This window comes from Rattus rattus, chromosome 1 (genome assembly GCF_011064425.1).
Source record: "Rattus rattus isolate New Zealand chromosome 1, Rrattus_CSIRO_v1, whole genome shotgun sequence".
Classification (NCBI taxonomy): domain Eukaryota; kingdom Metazoa; phylum Chordata; class Mammalia; order Rodentia; family Muridae; genus Rattus; species Rattus rattus.
This window is the reverse complement of record NC_046154.1, coordinates 188581458-188598193: the sequence shown is the minus strand read 5'-3', so window position 1 is coordinate 188598193 and position 16736 is coordinate 188581458. Positions and strand designations below refer to the sequence as shown.

At 41.2% G+C, this 16736-nt stretch overlaps 1 pseudogene; it reads left to right on the top strand.

Annotated features, from left to right (window-relative positions):
- Positions 1 to 9202: 9202 nt before the first annotated feature.
- LOC116914444 overlaps positions 9203 to 16736 on the top strand; it is a 33471-nt pseudogene continuing 25937 nt past the window's right edge.

Genomic DNA, 16736 nt, shown 5'->3' with positions numbered 1-16736 from the left:
CCTGGACCTCCTGTGTAGAAACCTTAGCTGATCTGGTTCTAGGAGGGCAGTGGCCATGTAATACACCGAGGAGAGTATTTCACAGCATGTGGCTGCTATACTAAGGTTTTGGCCGGGTCACTATTTGTGTGCTTATGTCTTGTGTCATCCTGAATGAGGTCTCACTTACCACTGTCTAGCAACACCCAAACGTAGCCAGCAAGAAAACCTGTTGAGATGTTAATAGGCAGAATGGCTCCTAGCTTCCCAAGCTTTGGCATCGGACATTTTTCATGGGGCACAGATGACGTCATCTTCAGGGCTGTCCTGGCAGATCAGGAGTGTCTCATAGAGAGTTGTCTTGGAATCTACTTAGATAGTCTCAAAGACAGAAGAAAAAGGCAATGCCTGCCCAATGTTCCTCAGATTACTCGGGGCGGGGGGACTTGAATAGCTTTTCTCACATTTTATGCTAAAATCAATGGCAAATTTTATATTGAATTGCATATTATTTTCAAGTGGCTGCATATGTGATTGAAGGATCAAACTGAAATTCTGGAATTTCTTGGGTTCTTTGAATTACCTCTGGATAGTCATTAGAATTTTGCATTATGGTTTGAGAGTTGTAATTCAGTGGGGCGGGGGGAGGTAAGTCTCATGTTCAAAGGATCCTACAGACAAGCTCCATTCTGCTTCATTAATATCCAAGGCAAAGAATCAGTTTTATAACAAAAGGGGAAATATCTAAGGATTAATTTTTAACCCCCAAAGTGCTATTAAGGCACTTATGGGTTTGATGGAATTCTTCCCACTGTGGGTGAAACAAATAAAAACCAAACCAAGAGAATGAGTGTAACATGTTCTAGCTCATCAGAGAAAAATGTTGTATGATAGGAAGTGTTTTGGGAAACCTTCCTAGAACTGACTGAACTGCACATGAACAGTGGACCACAGGCAGTGGTAAGACCTCTAGGTTGGGTGAGTATATCATGTATTTCCCCTGTGGATATGCGCTTGTATATAACAAGGGCTCTGCAGACACAAACTGTCCTGGACATCAGGATCATTTGATCTTTAGGAGAAATGAAATGGATATTTTAATAATTTCCATGCAATCTTCCTTCAGTAAGTCCCGCATGTAAAACAAATAGAAATTCCATCAGAAGCACGGATTGGGCAGGATTCATTTTTCTGGTCATCCAGTGCACACATGACTCAGGGATGCTGTGTTAGTAAAATCTGGGGCAAGGTTTGGAAATGTTGACATTCTGAGTCACTTCACCCCTCTGTGACCCTCTGATCAGATCTCATGCCAAAGCTCCATGTCTAGAAAGTTGCAAATCCCAGCAGAAGGAAAGGGAAGGAGTCAGACATAGCTGGGAGTCCTTTGGGGCTTGGTATTGTGCCATTCCTTCTTAACTCAAACCTCACAGTCTAAGGCTGAACTCGAGATGGATGCTGCTGCTTTTGACCCCTGTTCAAAACACTTGAAACTGAAGAACTTTAATCTAGATGCGACTCATAGACACGGTCTTTACAAGAAATTCTCTAGTTCACAATTCTTGTGCATCGTTGTAGTGAAGGGCTGTTTCCCAACTCTACATAATCCACAGGACAGATACTCTGGCATTGAGACCCTCTTGGGTATGCTATACCAGTGAGGTAATTCTCAGAGCTGCTGAGCCTGTGCACAGGGACTAACAGTCAACTTGTCTCCTGAGTTCCCATTGTGACAATCAGTGGGCCTGTTACATGGTTCTCCCATGTATTCTTTTCATTTATTTATTGTTTGGCAGATTAATATGTGTGTGGACACGCATGAGACATTTGCCACAGCACATCTTTGACAAAAGACAATGTTTGGGAACTCTCTTCTTCCTGCTTGTTGACACCTGCTCTCTTTTTCTGCTGCACTGCACACTCCAGGGTAGCTAGCTGTGAGCTTCCAGATGACTCTACTGTCTCTATCCCGTCTTTTAGGGATTACAGTGCAAGTGTGGTAAAATACTTTTATCTGCTTGGGGTGCTTTTCTGTATTTTTAACCATTCCTACTTGTTTTTTCTTCCTTCCTTCCTTTTCTTCCTTCCTTCCTTCCCTTTCTTTCTTCTTTCTTTCTTTCTTTCTTTCTTTCTTTCTTTCTTTCTTTCTTTCTTTCTTTCTTTTGAGCTGGGGACCGAACCCAGGGCCTTGTGCTTGCTAGGCAAGCGCTCTACCACTGAGCTAAATCCCCAACCCCCCATTCCTACTTGTTTATGTAGGACTCTTACCCATCTTCTTACACTCAATTTAGGGATGTTGCTTCTTACGACACCTTCCCCTCTGTTTCTTCCTAATTTAAAATCATCTCTCCTCTACCCAGGTTTCACATATGGAGCAGAAACCTACACTCTTGCAGGAGTAGCATGAGCTCAATACTCCTTGTCAGTGATGTAGATCAGGACCAAAACTATAGCATAACATTCCATGCACACTGGGCCAAGGGTAAGGAGAGAGCACTCTTTATAGTCCCTCATGTGTTTGTGGTTTTCTATGTTATTGTCTAGGCCAGGCATTTGAACTTCTATGTTGTAGTCTTGACCTAGATTATATGGAATGACCTTATTGTGGTATGGCCAAATTTGTAGGCTCAGTTCTTGAAGACCTGACCCAAGGCAAATAGACTTTCCTTCATTATTTCTTTTCAAAGTTTTACATTTTTCTTTGGCTCCAAGGTATACGTCAGTCTTGGCCTAATGACTCTACCGTTTGGGCTTGCTCCTCTTCCAAATCCAGCTGCTTCTGGGTGGATAGCACCTCTCTTTCTGGTTCATTTACTTACCTGCTGCATTTCAGGTTTGGTCATCTGAAATGAAGGGTTAGAGGCCAGCCGTGCTTGTCTCTAGCTGTTTGCCATGCAGCAGGAGGCACACATATCCTGCAGGTAAGAAACATCAGCTGCAGCCGGTGACTGTGTGAGTATGGTTGGAGCCGCTATTCCTCAGATGTAATCCATTAGCCACCAGCTTCCCGATGCTCACCGTGTGCCACATTTTCACTTAATACCAGCAGTAAGGTACAGCATTAGCATCCCATTGCTTTTGTAATAAATTACTACCTGTGGTGGTTTAAAGCCACACAAAATCATTGTGGTACAGTTTAGAGGTCAAAATCCTAAAACCGTAGTATCAGGAGGGCTATATGCCTTCTGGAGATCCAAGACATTTCTCTTTTTCACAGATATTCTTCTTTCTGGAGGCTACCTCCTCTCCTTCATACACAGTTCCTTTTTCTATTTTTAAATGATTCAGTGTCATCCCTGGTCATCTCCTCTCTCTCTTGCCTCTGATTGGTCTCTATATCCTCTTCTGTGCAGTTTTTATATTTTAAGGGGATAGGAATGATTACTACGTGTCTACCTGGATAACCTTATATTAAGATATGCCACTTAACTTCATCTGCAAAGTCTTTTGTGACACGTAAGGTCACATGTTCCAGATCCTAGGATATATACTCTTTTGGGGGTCCTATTGTTTTGTCTACCCAGAGAGTAGTAAGTACCAGGGTCAGAATGACAGTGACCTTATACAGTAACAAAACCTTTATACAATGTATCCTGCTCCAGCTATATTGCAGGTGGAGAGCTATCTTTCATCATCTTTACAATTGTAAGAAGTAGATAGGATTCTCACTTAGCAACTGAGGACTCTGTGTCTCACAGGGGTTAAACAGTCTGACGAAAATGATGCCATTATTCAGCTGCAGACAAGACTGAAATCCAAGCTCTGTGCTGCCGGTCCCCGTTCTTGATGCCACTCCATAGTCCCTTAGGGATTAGCTCTGTAGTGCAGGACAGCTTACATGAAAGAAGTGCTTCCTCCTCTTCACACAGTGTCTGAGAGGGATCAGTATTCCAACAGGATGCCTTTGACTCAGAGACCCAGTCATAAATGCCCTTCTCTCTGTGCTCATGGTTCATGCATTTCTCCCCAAGGTTTCGCTTGTATGGACTATTTTTTGAGACCTTTGTTTTGTTTCCACGAGTGGGTTGTGCTTACTGTTGGCGAAGTGGGCTGGAGAAGGATGTCTCTCTGGTTATGATTACACAGCTCTGGGGCTCAATAGGTGAAGGCCTTTGGCCTGGAGCCTCTCTGTTCTCCTGTTTTGTGGAAGCTGCTGTGCCCACTCAAGCAGAGTTTATTCTTGGTGTGGCTTATTGTACCTGGATCTGACTACTTGCTGTCTGATTTGTGTGAGGGACAGTTGTGCTGCATTTTAAACACAGAGCCTGGGAAGGGAATGCGTGTGCTTTTATGGGGACCAGCTACAATGTAGTTACCATAACAACGTGGTAATGCTCATTCCGTCTGCCTTACTGCTGGAGAGAGTGATCTAGAGCCATCGTGCCGACTAGCTGAAATGGGCTTTCACCGGCTCCTTGTCAGCCATATTGATAGATAGCTGTGTTGCACGACATGCATTTCAAAGTCATCGCATGGTTTAATGCTGCTGACCTTCCCTTCAGCTGTAGCTTGTATAAAGAGAAGCTGCCAGGCTTGCAGTTGCTCGTGTGATGTTTGTCTGTTCCTGGGTGTTTAATCGTCAGATTGTGAGACTGTGTTTAGGACAATGGCAAGGGGTGCAGATGATTAAACCCATATTCGTGGAAGAGAATATCATAGCGTCATAAAGCATTTCAGTGATCTACACCCCTTAAAGAAACCTCTGAAGTGACATTAATTACTCCTATGCAGTGTGTTTGACATGCTCTGGAAAGACGAGACTAACACATGGAAGTGGGAATTCTTCTCCTTCAACATTATGTATGGTATCCATCAACTGCACAATGCTCCCTTGATAATAAATAACCTTTAGGGGAATTTCAATTTTACATGTGGGGCATAGTGAGCTGAGCTGGAGAGAATTTGAACAAAATCCTAAATCCAGATTTTGACTCATATTTTAGTATCCAGAAGAGTGTTCCCTCTATTTCAGGAGGATTAGTAGATTTTTTTTTGGGGGGGGTGGTATTTAAAAACTAAGACAGTTTGATGATGATACAGTGTTTTTTCTTTTTCGTGAGGTATAGAATAGAATCCCCTGTTCCAAGGCTCTGAAATCTAACAGTGGAGAAAACAGTTGCTTCTGTGTCTGTCTCTCTCTGTGTCTCTGTCTCTCTCTGTCTCCTCTCTCTCCCTCTCTCTCTCTCTCTCTCTCTCTCTCTCTCTCTCTCTCCCTCTCCCTCTCCTCTCCCCTCCTCTCCCTCTCCCTCTCCCTCCCCTCTCTCTCTCTCTCTGCTTTGGGAGATGGGGCCCTAATTCATGTGAGCATCTGTGACTATCTCATGGTTACAGTGGGAAATTATATTTCCAAATACATTGGGAGGTTATGCTTTAGAGTAGTAATTGTGAAGAAGAAACCCAAGTCAGACCTTCCTTTTCCAACTAACACTCTTGGCAGTGATTCAGCTAAGGGGCTGATTCAATGCTTTGCTCTCTACTAAGGCCTGCTGTGTTTCCTCCACCATCCTCCTGTCTACCCTGCATCTTACAAAGGCCTATCTTGTGGTATGTGCCACCCAGGATTCCATATGTGCATTGCTTTGAGTAGTTTGAAAAGTGTTGTAACCCGCCCCCCTCCTCTACATATGTGAGGGCAATGCTGAGGGAGAGTACCAGATCTCTGGAGATGTTTTAAGGGGAGAAGTGACCATCACTTTTAAGCAATGACTGGACAGCAGTCTTCCTGGACAGGTTAAATATACATACTGCAGGGTATATGTTTTTCTTTCTTTTTAATTTTGTCATAGTTACTTCATTTAAGAACATTAATTATAAAGGGACTCTGGGCACTTTAGACACACTGGAGGACATGTTAAACTAAGCTGGTTACTCATCTTAAAATTATAAAATTGCATCTGAAGAAAGAAGTGAGTTGGTAACGTTACTAAAGAAAGAACCTGGCTGTAGCAACTGGTCTCCTGAGGTAGTCGTTTGTTTCACTCTAGGTAACCCTTAAAAATAAATTGAAGTCTCCACAGGACACATTTGACAATGTAAATAAATAATTAATAAAGATAAATATGTAAAAAATAATGAAATTGAAGCAGCAGTATTTGGTCAAGGTCTCTTAAACCCTCTTGATCACTTGATGAAATACTTTCTTTTACAATAAAGGGAAAAATGGGTCTTCATTCTTGTTTTGCTCTCTATGGCACTATTATTATTGTTACTGTTATTATGATGATGATAAGGAGGAAGAGGAGGGGAGAAGGGGAGGGGGAGGAGGGGAAGAGGAGGAGGAGAGGAGGGGAGGAGGGAGGAGGAGGTGAGAGGGGGGAGGAGGGGGAGGAGGAGGAGGTGAGAGGAGGGGGTGAGAGGAGGGGGAGGAGGAGGAGATCCTCTTCATAAGGAACTGAATACTTCATTATGGTTTCCTGCATACATCTTCAAACTATTATTTGGTATGTAGTTTTTTTTTTTCCAATACAGAATAGCAGCCAGCCAGCACATCTGAGTAACTGAGTGGGCAGAACCCAAGGCTTTCAGGACTTTGTAGGCACTCTAAGACTCAATCCTGGCTGGACTGGCTTCCTGAGGATTTGACCACAATCCCACGAGTGTTAGTGGTCAGCCTATGTACGTGGTTTAGCTGCGTCAGGGGCTTCTCTCACTCTGAACAGTGTCTGTGCTCTGTGTTGTCCATCAATTGCTATTATTTCTGTAAGGATGTCACCGAACCATGTATTGTTAAACTTTTATAAAGATTTTGCATGTCCCATCTGTTAGAAATTTATGTTTCTTTTCCCCCTTTAATATTTTCTACATAGACTGACATTTTGGAAAAATATTGTAGCATGTACATTCTAGTTAGAAAAAGTATATAATCCCAAGAAAAGAAGTTGGATGCGAGTGCTATCTTGTTCACCAAAAGAATTATATGCTAGGGTAACTTGATAATGGAACCCTCAATTATAAACTTTAACTTAAATATTTCAAATAATGTTCTTCCTTGCCCATATAAAATTCGACCTAGTGGGAATGAACAGATAATGGTCCCAAATGCTATAACATGTTTTGAAATACTTGGGTATTACCTCGGGGGCGGGCGTGGGGAAGAAACCTAGCAACTCATACATATGACTGCTGAAGTACTGATTTTTGTTTATATCCAATAAACATAATAACTAGTTTTTTATGAGTACGTAATTTCTAGGAAGAAACTAAAAGGAGCTGGAGAGAGCAGAATATACATGAGACATATTTATCCACTGAAAATTCATTTCCTGCTACACAGCACTCAGCCATTTCTTTTAGGAGGGAAATCACATAAAGGCATCCTTAAAAGTCCTTCTTTGCTTCAGAAATTTTAGCAGCTTTGCCCATTTTTTTTCTTGTAGGTGCCATTAGCACTGTTATGTATTCCCTGCCTGGTGTGGTAAAAATAAGTGTTTGTGATGATTAAAAATAAGAAAGGAAAAGAAACATAAAATTTGCCTTTTAGAAAATTACCACCAGACAAAGGAATCATCTAGGTTGCTCTGGTAAAGCTGTAAAAATAAGACATGCTGTGGGTACAAACCGGAACAGAGTCTGATGAGAGTCAGAAATAATAAACTCAGGGAGAGATGGTTGGCCAGTGTCATTGTGTGAGTTTTTTTCCTTATTCTGCCTGGTGCTGGACTGAGGTCATTTTCTTGGTATCACCTGATCTTTGGTTAGTAATATGTTATCTTTTCTTGTCTGGTGAACTGGAGTTACATTTAACCTGTTTCAGATCCCAATGCTACTTTAAAATTTATAATATCAGGCAAAGATGCCTCTCTGCTTTCTCATTAGCAGTACCAGCATACAGTTATTGATAGGATATATTTAGTATGGAGTGGGTTGAGAACTCTGTACACATTTGTGCTTTTATGCCCTTTCTTTCCATACTACAATCCAATCTCAATGGTTGCCCTGAGATGGTTTTGTTTCAGGAATGCCAAAGAGCCATTCACTAACCGAATCATCAAACAAGTACTCAGGATTCAGTTGATGAGAAAGGGAGACTTCTCCTCTAACAAGTTCTTTAATAGGCCTTTCAATCGTAAGTGGTTAGCCCCAAACACAAGAGCAACATTAAATGTTATCTCTCTCTCTCTCTCTCTCTCTCTCTCTCTCCCCTCTCTCTCTCTCTATATATATATATCTCAATAATATTAAAGAAGTCATGGATTTCAGAGGTGGGCATGTTAGGAGTTTGATGGGGAGAACATAGGGATGGAAATAATGCAAAAACATCACTCCTATATGGAAGTTTCAAAATGATATATATGAAAAAAGTTAGTAGTTTGTGGCTTTAAAAGCTCATAAAGCACAACTGGATTCTGAAGTTGGAAAAGCACACATGTGCAGATTTCCTGTGAGTGGTTGTGTCTTAGGGGAAAGTAAAGTCAAAGATGATAGAAAATAAACCTCTGGTAAGAAGGATGCTCTGCAAGGTTCTTTCCAAGGTCAGTGTGGTACTTTATACACCTCAGCATCGCGAGGTATCTCTAGCCTGTGGCTGTATTAATTTTCTCTGGAGGCATGGGTAATTTATCTTCATGTTTGGACTTGGATTCATAAGAAGGTATTAACTGAACTTCTTTGAAGTATTTTTTTTCAACCCCAATAAACAAATTGTCTCATACCTTAAAAGTCTCTGTAATCAGGATGTGCTTACTTTTGGAGAACAGGGATTGTCTGCATAGCCCTGTCTGTCCTGGAGCTCACTCTGTATAGTAGACCAGCTTGGCCTTGAATTCAAAGATCTGCCGGACTCTGCCTCCCAGTTGCTGGGATTAAAGACATGCACCGCCACCCTATTTTTATCTATTTTTGAGAATTTCATACGCACATACACAGTATTTGGATGATATTTGCTCTTGACTCCACCCTCCCCCCCCCCAGCTCCAGGATATATTTCGTAATCTGTGATGGCTTTTGGTTATTTGATATTTCATTTTTTTCCTCTCCCTTGTTAAACTACACCAATCTTTGTGATTCCTTGACACTTTCTGTTTTTTACTTTCTTGTGATACAATAACTTATTTACAACTAAGTACCGAATATTCAAAGAGGCATAGTAAAATCTATGATACTGGGAATTTGTCTTACCATAATTTAAAAATTCTATTTGGATCTCTGTATTTGTATGTTCTCTAACACATACTCGATCCGTCAACTTTACCTCAGTCTTCCCCATCATAGCTGGTACACAGTAATGACAAATGAAGTGAATGATACAGTCAATGCCTATGAGGTGTTTGGGGTTCGCAGCATGATGCGTGGTGAGAATAACCCGAGAAGCACTCACGGAATTGGACTCTGGAACTGGAGAGATGACTCAGAACTTACGGTGAGAGTAGCGGATCAGAGTCTGGATTCTTAGCACTCCTGTTTATGTCTACCTACGATTCCACTGCTGAGGATGCAGACACAAGGGACCCCCTGAGTAAGCTGGCTGGACAGAGTAGCCGAGTCAACAAGTTATGGTCCAAGCGAGGCATCCTGCCTCAAAAACAGATGGTGGAATGTGATTGAAGAGGTCACTGCAAATTATAGGCAGGCCACAATCCTTCACCCACATTTATGTGGGGTCGAGGGACTTGAACTTGAGTACTTTTGCCTATATAGCAATCACCCAAACCATGAGCCCTCTCTCTAGCCCCAAATGAACCTTTCGAATGGTTTCTGTTCTTTGTAATAGTTGAAGGGTTTCATGGTGGGTGTAATGTAACACTGCAGCGTAAGCTCCTGGGATCACCACCTTTGGATACTTTATTGATTTGGGGTTACTACATAGAAAAATAACCTTCACATAGTAGGTCTTCACTAGGTTCCATATAAATGAATTTGAATATATCTTACCTTGGAGAGAGAAAAAATGTCAGTTTTTTTTTTAACTTAACTCTTCTGAGTTGGTGTGCTGCTTGCATGTTGCATGAGGTGAGAGGTTTTGAAGGGAATTTGAGATGATCTAGTCCAGCTTTTCCACCCAGAGCGGCTATGTAAGTATCATGGACATGGTAATAAGTAAAATATTTGGTTTAGAAGTTGTCACATGAAGTATATGATGGTGACACCAGTGAGCAGGATGACAGGTGACAGGATGGTGAGCAGGACGTAATCCATGAGTGCTTCCCTCCTCGCCTGTTGCTTAGGCCTCTGCTTACCACAGGGCTGTGAACAACTATATTCACGTGATCTGGGATGTTCGCTGAGGGGACACCAAAGTGGCTTGTTGATTTGAGGGATCAGAACCAATTCCTCTCTTGTGTTGGCCCAGTCTGTTTCTGTTTCATCTTGTCTGCCAGGGGAAATGGACTTGGGATTAGGAGAAGGAAAGGGAATGAAGTATTTAAACTGCAGTTGGTGCCATATTGGAGGGTCAGAGCATTTGGTCCACTTACTGAGCTCTGTTTGATTAAGCCCATAATTTTGGAAGAAAGAATATAAATGCTGCTTACTTAAGTCTCGTTGTAGATGTGCTGGCATTGCGGCAAGTGACTGGGCTGCTAACTAATCCTAGAGAATGCCCAGTTTCTTAACATTGTCATCAAGGTTTCCTGTCTGTCTGTCTGTCTGTCTGTCTATCTATCTATTGTGTGTATGTATAAACCATATATCAACCACACACACACACACACACACACACACACACACACACACACCCTCAGCAAACATCCCAGATCACTCTAATATAATTGTTCATGGTTCTGTGGTTAACAGAGGCCTAAGCAACAGGGAAAGGGGGAAGCACTGAGAGATTATATCTATACCATCATATACTACCTGTGACAACTTCTAAACCAAATATTTTACTTATTACCATGTACAGATATACACACATATATGTATGTATATATGATATATATCAACACATGCATATATGTATACATACATATGTATATATGATATATTTATGCCATATAATATATATAGGGAAAGGATATATATGTATGTGTACATGTACATGTACATGTACATGTACATACATGTACATGTATATGTATATGTATATGTATATATCTATGTCCTTTCTTGAATTGAGGTGATAACTTCAGGTTTGATGACCACAGGCCTTACCTACTTTTCACAGGTTATGTTCTTATCTGTCTGCTATCTCTAGGTTGAAAATTTCTTTTGTTATGAGCAATTTTAAAACTCTGGATGTCACAAACCCAGAACTTGAACATACGTAACTGTAATCATAGATGCCTTTTCTCAAAATAAGTAGTTGTGTGAATTATGAGACGAATACTTTTTGTTAACAATAAACTTTTACTCAACGTATGGTGTTTGAAAACAGTCAGTAGTTAGACAGTGGCAAACAGTATGGACATAACCTTGCAGTAGTAATGCTGGAAAGTTTGTCTCCTTGCCTATTTAGCATATTAAAAATGAGGAATGGTATCATGTGTGCTTATTCCAGTCCGATTCGTGCTCATTAAAATGACAGAGTGCATTGTCTCTTGGAACACTGCCATTGTAAAAATAAAAGTCAATATGTTTCATACTTGCAGAATTTTAGCACTTGTCTACAAAATGTCAAAGGAGGACTACCCTCGTACTTTGGGGTGGGGATAGTGTAATCACAGAAGAATGGCATCTATTATAGAAGTACAAGATCGTGCTCCATCTTGGGGGAATTTCCCAGTTCCAACGATAATTCAATTATGGAAAATGGTTTCTCGACTGACATATTCTTAGAAGAGGAGTGGGGTCCTGTCTCAGCGTGGAATTGTGTGGTTTTCTCCTTACGACTTGCTCTCGGTCAGCTCATATTCTTTCGCATTTCCCCTCTGGCTTTTCTAACTCGTTCTCTTCAATCATTTTCTCCCCGCCTTGCACTGAGCTACGTGGGCACTGCTTAGTCCCACTGGCGGCATAGGGATTTAATAAGATTGCTGACCTCTGGGCCACAGTGCCTCTTGCCTGCCTGACAGTTGTTAACTCGTGGTGGACTGCGAGGTAAGGAGAGTGAAGGGAGAGTATTCACAGGAGCGACCTAAACGGAAGGTGTTGAAGGCCAGGGACTTCTCTGTCAACACTCTTCTTTTTCCAGTTGGAGCTCTGGTTCTCAGTGGGGGATTAATTCAGCTGACTCAGAGTTAGAGGTCAGGAAAAGGTTGGCGGTTTGTATTCTGCTTTGCTTCTTTAAGTGTTTTTTTTTTTTTTTTTAAATTTAGTAATTTGAAGTTAATGGATGGAGCACAAGGTGCAGAGTTTTCTAATGAACCCTCTTCCTGTACATAAGTTTAGTCTTTCCTGTTATCAATGGTCTCCATCAGAGTGGTATAGCATAGCATTCATCCAGTGAGTTTGCATGAATATAGACTGTGTCCATGATAGTGGCATGATCTAGAATAATTTCACCGTTTTCAAAATCCTTTACTGGCCTTAGCTGTCTTTCTCTCTTGCCTACTCCTTGGTGACCAATGGTATCTTTCTCTCTCCATACGAATGTCATGTAATCAGATTTATACAGCATGAGACCTCTTAGGATTGGGGGAAAATATGAATTTCAGTTTTTCACATGGGATTTTAGCTCATTTATTCACATCCCTATTTGGGTCTATCATATTTTATTTACCTACTGAAAGAAAGTTTAATTCTTCCTAAGTTTTGATAGCTGTCAATGTCCACATGCTTTTTTTTTAAAAAAAAAACAGATATGTTTTTGAGTTTTTGTGGATGACAGCCTATAATTTACTTTCAAACCATCTTCCAAAATGGCTGCACTCTTCTGTATGCCCACCAGTGAGAAGGTAGAATTTCTGTCAGTAGAGTGGGTTTTGGTCATTCCATCAGCTGTGCAGTGGTATCTAGTTGATGTTTTATTTTGCTGTCTCTCGTGGAAGCCTGCCCATTTTCATGTGGTTATTTACCACCTGAACATTTATTTTTTGAGCTTTCTGTTAAGGTCTTTAGACCTATTTCTTCATTGAATTGTTTGTTATTCTGGACTTTTAAAGACTTCGTTTTACATTTTGGATGACAATCCTCCGTTAAGTATATGCATTGGAAGAATGCTCACCATGCCTGCACTTACAATGTATTGTCTTTTCTTGAGGCAGAGATTTAAGAACTGGAGTCCAGCTACTCTTCAGTTCTTCCATTCTTACTTACATCATGCTTTTAGAGATGTGTAGAAAGTCACTGTCAAACTCCACGGCATCTACCTTTTCATTCTTACCTCTGGCTTCCTTATAGCTCTCTTCTGTACATTGTGGCCTCTGATTTAGTTTGTGTAATTTTTGAACATTATGAGGAATTATGAAGGTTTAAAAACATACAGTTGTCCATTTATTTTTAACTATTTGTTGGAGAGAGTGCTTCATTATGGGCTGGTCTCAGGAGCCACTGTACTGTTTCTGTGTGGGTCTGTTTCTCTATCTTGTTCCAATGGTTTATTCTGTTATTTCACCAGCACCACACTCTGTTGATTTCTCTAGCTTTATGTTGTGTATCATCCTCCCCCCACCATTTTTGAGACAGGGTCTTTTTATGTGGCCCAGGTTAGTGTTGAATCATCTGTTACCCTTGCATTGACCCCTAGGATTGTAGGTATATACCATTCTGGGCAGATGTAGTATGCTTTGATTTGTTTGTGTCTGACTTCCTTCTTTAATATTACGTTGCCTATTTTACATGTTTTTGGTAGTTCTTTGGATCAAACCTACAGTCTGAGCATGCTACACTTGTCACTGAGCTACATCTCCAGGGCATTTGGGACTTTAGCCATTTTAGTTTTGATCACTTGCTTCACTGAGTTTTTGGCTTGGTGGGATAAAGGAAGAAAAAGGACAAAAAGTGCTATTACCATTGTAAATGGTTATGAGTCACATTATAGATTATTATGAGAATTGAACTCAGGACTTCTGGAAGAGCAGCTGGTGTTCTTAACTTTTGAGACATCTCTCCAGCCCTATGAGTACTTTTTTTTTTTTTTTTTAAAGAAATCTTATTTTATGTATCTGAGCACACTGTTGCTGTCTTCAGACACACCAGAAGGGGGCATCATATCTCATTACAGATGGTTGTGAGCCACCATGTGGTTGCTGGGAATTGAACTCAGGACCTCTGGAAGAGCAGTCAGTGCTCTTAACCACTGAGCCATGGATGCTTGCAGCCAGCCATTGAACTGAGAACAGGTCCCCAATGGAGGAGTAAGAGAAAGGACTGAGGTAGCTGAGGGGGTTTGCAACCCTATAGGAAGAACAACAATATCAACCAACCAGATACCCCAGAGCTCCCAGGGACTAAACCACCGACCAAAGAAAACACATGGAAGGACCCATGGCTCTAGCTGCACACGTAACAGAGGATGGCCTTGTTGGGCATCAACAGGAGGCTAGGCCTTTGGTCCTTTGAAGGTTCGATGTCCCAGTGTAGGGGAATGCCAGGACAGGGAGTCAGGAGGGAGTGGGTGAAGGAGCACCCACATGGAGGCAGGGGACGGGATGATGGGATAGGGGGTTTCTGGAAGGGAAACCAGGAAGGGAGAAAACATTTGAAATGTAGATAAAGAAGTTATTCAATAAAGAAAAAGATAAAAAAAAAAGCACCATTTTCCTCTTCTTTTCTTCATTCTTTCCTTAGAGAAGAATGTCTGTCTGAGTCTGATGTGGATTGGGGTGAGTTAGTGGTAGGATGCAGTCATGTAAAGTGGACTTGGAGGACCAGATGCTAAGAATGTTGGGGCAGAGGCTACAGCATTGGAACTGTAGTGATTGTGCGAGCCTGTGTGGAATGCTTCCTCTTTATTTGTAATTAAGGTTCAGCCTCTTCTTTACGTCACGTATTTACTTAATTTGTGTTTGCACAGATGAGGACCGCTGTGAAATTTTTGCAAATCCATTTGTAACTTTACAGTTTCCTAACACTAGACACATGATACTGCTTTTCAAAATATAAGTTCTACCCTAGATGCTGATAAACTATGACTTAATGTCTAATCCGATGGTGTGAATTCCTTTTCATAAATTGATTTAAAATAAAAATGTATTAATCCTAAATTGGTCTTTTGTGAGGTGCTTGTGAGTTCTAAATCGTGGGAATACACAGATCTGATTCCATTAAATACATTACAGTGCTTGTTACATGTAACCATTTATTATAAAGACCTAAGGGGCGTGTTGTGTGCATGGCAGTGGAGAGAGTTGGTTGTATCGGATTAAGTATTTTCCCCTCAGTACAGAATCAAATAGCTAATTCAAAGCAATCAATTTCTGCCTTGTTTTCCTGCTCTCTTTATCTCTCAAATACTTGGCTAGTATATATGATTTTTGAAGGAACTATATAGGTTGCACATGTGTGTTTGTAAGTTGTTGAATAATGAGAGATCTTTGGACTTATTTGATCTTCCCCTGTGGCCCCATCTACCAATAAAACACAATAAATAACACTTGGTATTATGTATCTTACCCTTTTCAGTTAAGTCAGCAACAATTTATGGACAGCACATAAATGCTTGTACGGATTTGATGAATCCACAAATCAGAAACTGCATTTCTCTCTTCCTGGTGGTTATACTATAGCATTGGACTTGCGAAACGGAGGAAACAGGTCTTCCTTTGCCCTGACCTATTATGTGGTGAAAATACCATGTTGCCTTTTGTCTTTTGAAAGGGTTTCTGCAAAAGCAGTTCTGAGGGCTGCATGTTAATGACTGTAGAGATAGTTTTATTTATTCTAAAAAAGCAATATCCCTCCTGTCAAAGCTAAAGAGTTAGATGGCAGAATCAATACCCCGGAAGCCATGTGGGACTTTCTAATACACAAATTAGTGCATGGTGCTTGTGAGACTGATGAGCTTGGAAGGCTCCTGGCATTTATTACCGTGCAGTCAAATGAAAGAACAACCGGAAACAATGTAACAGGGTGAAATGATACATCATCGTCTTCTAGGACCATAGTGTGCACACAGTGGTGGCAGCTGACATTTGGTACCAGGTAGTTGTTTGACAGATTTCTATTACAAATCCCCAGTATTCTGGCCTGGTATGTCTCCTGGAGCAAATATCAGATAGAACTGGCTAGGTATTATATTATTATATTTTTATCCTTTTGAAACACACACTCATCTTCCTTTGGCATTTTACTCAGAAGCTTGGCAAATGGACACCCAGCTGTGAGATTTATTCTCTCTCAGATGCTCTTTTTGGGCTTCTGTGTGGAGGCATCCACTGTGTCAATTAGTGGAAAATGAAAGACGTGATCTATTGATTGATGGTGATAACTTTCTGACCAGGCTGAGGATTTGGCGCCGCGTAGCTGAAAGTCTTACTAATTGCCTCGACGCATGCTTGCTTCTGCAATCCATGTTCTGCCTGGGCTAGCCTCGGCAGAATTCATTGCCCTGTCTTCTACTTCAGACTGCTTAAATATTCAGTAGGCAGTGTCTCTGAAAATAACAGTCCCCAAGGAGAACAATCCCTGTGTCAGAGGGCAGAGGTCCCCCTTCCTCATGGAATCACGCTCTTACAATCTAAGAAGGAAGGCAAAGCTGACAATTTGCATGTGAAGCTGTGCTTTCCAAGGTTACATACATCTTGCTGAGTCTGTCTTTGAGATAGTAGATATTTATCACCGTGTAGCTCTCAAATCTGAAACAGCTACCGAAGGTATAGCTGGGAGGCCATCCCAGTCCCAGAGAACAGGGTAATAAATCAGAAGCTGCCACATGATCACTATGGTAACCATCAGACCCTGTCACACTGCAGGCATTATTGAAGGCTAGGTACAATGTTCAG